The sequence below is a fragment of the Tubulanus polymorphus genome, chromosome 12 (assembly GCF_964204645.1).
Source record: "Tubulanus polymorphus chromosome 12, tnTubPoly1.2, whole genome shotgun sequence".
In the NCBI taxonomy this organism is placed as follows: Eukaryota; Metazoa; Nemertea; class Palaeonemertea; order Tubulaniformes; family Tubulanidae; genus Tubulanus; species Tubulanus polymorphus.
The window spans coordinates 2404760-2409955 of record NC_134036.1 but is presented as its reverse complement, the minus strand read 5'-3'; the positions used below and the strand labels follow the sequence as shown (position 1 = coordinate 2409955).

General features: G+C 38.6%; 3 non-coding genes across 3 annotated transcripts; 1 reads left to right on the top strand and 2 right to left on the bottom strand.

Moving 5' to 3' along the window:
* Positions 1 to 1704: 1704 nt before the first annotated feature.
* Trnag-ucc (transfer RNA glycine (anticodon UCC)) lies at positions 1705 to 1776 on the top strand. The gene has a single exon. It is a non-coding gene; the product is annotated as a tRNA-Gly (tRNA).
* Positions 1777 to 3592: 1816 nt separating this feature from the next.
* On the bottom strand, positions 3593 to 3664 carry Trnag-ucc (transfer RNA glycine (anticodon UCC)). Its single transcript has one exon. It is a non-coding gene; the product is annotated as a tRNA-Gly (tRNA).
* A 251-nt stretch (positions 3665 to 3915) lies between these two features.
* On the bottom strand, positions 3916 to 3987 carry Trnag-ucc (transfer RNA glycine (anticodon UCC)). Its single transcript has one exon. It is a non-coding gene; the product is annotated as a tRNA-Gly (tRNA).
* Positions 3988 to 5196: the final 1209 nt, after the last annotated feature.

The following is a 5196-nucleotide window of genomic DNA, read 5'->3' as shown; positions in this document are numbered from 1 at the left end:
ATATATCTAAACCATTTTGGAAATATGGGGTTTTTAATACATCTGATTTTCTAAAATGTGTTTGAATTCGGCGATAGATCGGCCGGTGCTGCCATCTGAACACACACGCACAAACTATTTTTGTAATCTTTAATTGTACAGTAGGAGATATTACGAGTATCTTTTCTGTTATTCCACTAAATAATCAGTGCATAAACATTACGGCGTTTCTAATGAAACTCCGTCCCGTAAGTGAAGAATACAGCTATTCTTCTGTAGCCTCTCTTGCGAGAAGTTGGTCGTTTTGAGAATATATTTATTTAAAGCCTCTCTTGTGAGAAGTTGGTCGTTTTGAGAATATATTTATTTAAAGCCTCTCTTGTGAGAAGTTGGTCGTTTTGAGAATATATTTATTTAAAGCCTCTCTTGTGAGAAGTTGGTCGTTTTGAGAATATATTTATTTAAAGCCTCTCTTGTGAGAAGTTGGTCGTTTTGAGAATATATTTATTTAAAGCCTCTCTTGCGAGAAGTTGGTCGTTTTGAGAATATATTTATTTAAAGCCTCTCTTGTGAGAAGTTGGTCGTTTTGAGAATATATTTATTTAAAGCCTCTCTTGTGAGAAGTTGGTCGTTTTGAGAATATATTTATTTAAAGCCTCTCTTGCGAGAAGTTGGTCGTTTTGAGAATATATTTATTTAAAGCCTCTCTTGTGAAGTTGGCCGTTTTGAGAATATATTTTCTTCAGAGGAATTCATTATTTATTGATACTCTGTCGTCTAGGTAATATTGCAAAAAACGGTCAATTTTTGTTAAGAAACAGTGAATGCCAATTAAAAGAGGCTTTTAACGATAAGTTTCTAACTTCAATTTCTGTTTTAGAAGTTTTGTATTTTGGAACGAACTCTAATCAATTTCCTACCTTTGATTATCAAAAGGACAATGTCAGTATCTCCTCAGAATCAGGGCGGTTGGAGGAGAGAGAGGGGAGGACAGAGACTGATTAAAATGGGCGGTGTTTATTTCACTGTTACCGTCACCTGTTCATCGGCAGACGTGACAATTTAGACAATGTAATAAGCGCTTATCAGTGTCTTATCAATCAGTATACCTATCAGCAGACTGACTAGCTGTCCGTTAATCAGCCTGTCGTCTGTTGAAAGATTGAACCCAGCAATTCAGGCAAATGAACGTTTTTACATATCTGTACCACCCGCGCCTGTCGCGTGGTGACAACTGCGCATTTCTGAGATTCTTACCCAAAACAACCATCTCGGGAATCATTCCTTCCCGTAAATATGTCTGCGCCCTCCGATGTCCTTATGACGTAATATAAAAAAACAGCGACGGCTAGAAATGTACTAATGACGTCGCGATTGATATCGTAAAGATCTGCTTCTAATCCCCCTATGACATCATGATCTTGATGACTGATACACTTGATATGATACACTTAAAGAAATGATGGCAGCTAATCCCCCTATGACGTCATTTAATTGATGCGAATTGATGCGAAAATATCGAATAATGGCTAAACCTTATGACATCATCGAATTAAGGAAACATGCGGTACATTCCGCGTATAGAAATAGACATAAACCCGTATAAGATATGTTACCATCTGTTAACACGCAATATGCTGCATTCAGATGGCCGAAGATTTTTTTTTTAACTCGTGACCACGTGTTAGAAATGGGTCCCTATTCGAAATGCGCTGTGTATAAGCGGCGTTCGTGGTGTAAAGGTTAGCATCGTTGCCTTCCAAGCAATGGATCCGGGTTCGATTCCCGGCGAACGCAGGAATTTATTTTTTTCTCACGAAATTAAATATCCCAACATTTTATTCTAATCAGATCGAATGCCTTCAATAAACTATGTCAAGACATCCCGTCATCTCTAGATCTTTATCTACGAGATATTTCGTGGAATTTCAAATTTTCAAATAAAACGACTTCAACGGTTTCAACATTGTAACCAGGCAACCACCTTAATTAACCGTCATTATTGTCTGTAATAATTATCTTCGACAATTTTGAATTTAGACGTAATTATGATGTTCTGCGTATGACAGGATGGAGCAGTGGGTCTCTATTAAACTTATATTACAAAGTTAATTACATTTAGCAGTTCATGGCATCAACGTCCCATGTCGCTAGCGAGCTCAGGTGGCGATGGCTACTACTTCTATTTAGTAGTTTCAGCTAATTAGTGAATTGTTCTCATCTTTTGGAACTTTTAGAAAAATATCGGGTTATCTTGTTTGGTTAGGTGTTTTTGATATCGCTATTTGCAACCCGCAACCAGTGCACCTTCGGAATTGTTTCCTCTACCGGTGAGGACCTCTCGATGGAATCTTGTTGTATTTGGTTCCAACTATATATCGGAGTTGTTGGTTTGAGAACCCATCCAAAAAGGCCGATTGGTGACCTTATTAAATTCCGAAGATTTATTGTCTTGGAACTTATCAACATGAATGTTGGTTGTATGCAGTCTGAAGTCTGATGTCCTTTGACTGGGACCGCTCCAACGTGGCTGACTGGCGGCTATCTTTAATTTTATGGGAATATCTTTGGTGTGCATAGCTTTGGATCTACTGAAATAAAAGGAAAAAGGCTGTCTGGTGGCTATATTAGATTTTATGCGAATATCTTGTGTGTGTAGCTTTGAATCTATTAAAATAACAGCAAAAAGGCTGACTGGTGGCCATATTAGATTTTCGAAATATTTCTGACTGAATCTCCCTGTTTTGTTCCCACTCTCCTTCTCACGTTAACTTTACTTCCCATCTCCCTCCCTCCGAAATCCTATAACAATTCTAAATCCGAAATCGATATATCGAAACGAAACTACGAGAGAAAATCGTGCGTTACTTTGAAATATCACTCTCACTATACTGACTTGTGACTGTTTGGTTTGATATTAAGCGATGATTGATCACGACCGAAATAGATTTTGCTATTATTAAATTCTTGTAACGTCCCGACCAGTGAACGCATGGCAAAGGAATTTATACAAAACCACGGGAATAATTTCGATATCCTTCTACGAAAATATGGATTTTTTTTCACAACAATGTCATCCGTTTTTCGTTTCTAATTAACGACCGTCAGTCGCCATATTCCCCGAACGAACAGTTCGTTCTTCTCAGAGGATTCGAGAAATATATTTCTTTTAGGGCAGACGAACTTTAAGTATCGTGTCAAATAGTTTAGATATTGAATTTTATGTCATTGAAATTAATTGTAAAAAAGGAAATAATTACGATGGAAGATAATGATGACGGTTAAGATAAGGTCGTTGCCTAGTAAAAAATATTGTTGCTCAGGGTTCGGTTTCATAGATGTGGAAGAAAAATAGTCCCTGGGAACATTTTGAAATTTGTCAGTTATTACCATGGTTTCTCATTGTAACCATGGTGGTTGTTACCCAGATTGAGGATTTACCCCTAGGGATAACTTTGTTACTCAGTCTATGAAACCGGGAAACCGGGTGTTTGATTTCAAAATTTTAAAAACGATACCACGGAGTTATGAAAATAAGAGATGTTTTGAAAAGGATTAATGAAGAGCATTCGTATGATTAGATTTTTTTGGAATAATTTGTGAGAAAAAGTCGTGCGTTCGCCGGGAATCGAACCCGGATCCATTGCTTGGAAGGCAACGATGCTAACCTTTACACCACGAACGCCGCTTATGCGCAATGAATTTAAGTAGTCATAAATTCCTAGGTCGTGGTCATTCATGTCAAAATTAATGCTGAGCCTACATTTTTCTATATTGGTACATATATATATATATATATATATTTATATATATTTCTTTGACTATTTTGAAATAGGTTTAGAAAAAGAAGCTTTATTTTGAATCTGAGTATTCAGTGGATCTTTAAACATTAAAAAGAAAAGATTCCGAAGATTTCGTGAGGAAAATATAAATTCGTGCGTTCGCCGGGAATCGAACCCGGATCCATTGCTTGGAAGGCAACGATGCTAACCTTTACACCACGAACGCTACTTGTTGATCCACGTGTTAGAATGTCCTATTATCAGCCAACGGTCGCGATGTTAGAAAAATAAATCTTGCGCCACCTGAAACTAATGTGTTCAATGCTTTAGACGTAGACAATTCGAATGTCTGAATAAGAATAGATTTATTAACATTGCGATCATTTCTATGGTTTATGAAGGAATTCAGAGTATAAACATGATTATAAAAAAAAAAACAATATAGCCGCAAAGCAGCTATAACGGGTTTTCTGCCTAGCTGCTTTATTAACTCGCAAATCTTTGGAAACTACAAATAGACCCTAAAGTAAACGAAATTTTAAACATCACAGGTACATGCCATCTAGCTGGATACCCTGTGCAGCGCGAGGTACGCCACCTAGCGGGATGATTTCTTGTTTAGCACTGCGTGCCATCTAGCGGTATATCGGATGCAGCAACAAATACCCCACCTAGCGGGATAACTGCAAACGACTAATTTTATCATTTTTGTTATCAATCATTTTTTCGATCGACGGTTCAATGTTAGAATGTCGTCTGCTCTTCTCGTGCGGTTATGAGACGTCGTGTTGTTGTTTCTGTAAGTCGCGAGATACTCAAGAGTTCGAGTGGAGCTCTCTGTTCTCGTCGATCCGTCTGCTTCCAGTCGATTAATCAAGATTAATCCGCCATCGATCATCGCGGGACCTCGTTACACACCTTGTTTACAGACCACTCCGCCACAGCAAATGAACCCCCGCTCACCCCTTCCCCCCAACCGATAACCTGAACGGTTGATTGTCACATTATCTAATTTATGTTCCGCAGACGAGTTGTCGATGTCCGATTCCGTATTCCGTGCATGTTCCGCACGTATATTGATTACGCTGGAGTTCGTTCTTTTTTTGCCTATCATGTTGTTGACGGTTGCGATCCGGGGTGGGACTCATTATTGGATTCGTCGTGTCGAGTCCGACGACCGCTTTTTACGCTTTGTTAATGGCGTATTTTCATTCCGGTCCGACTGGCAGGGGCGGGGCTGAATAACACTATGTCTTATTTTCGGTTAATGATTATTTATCCCGCGCGACGTGATCTAATTTGTGGAGCCGTCACGGGTATTGAACGATGCGGTCATTTTCCATGCCCGGCAACTACAGATAAAATGGCTGCCTCCGAAAATTCCTCTCTGACATCATCAAATCAAGTCGTAATATAGGACCTTCCAAGATATCAA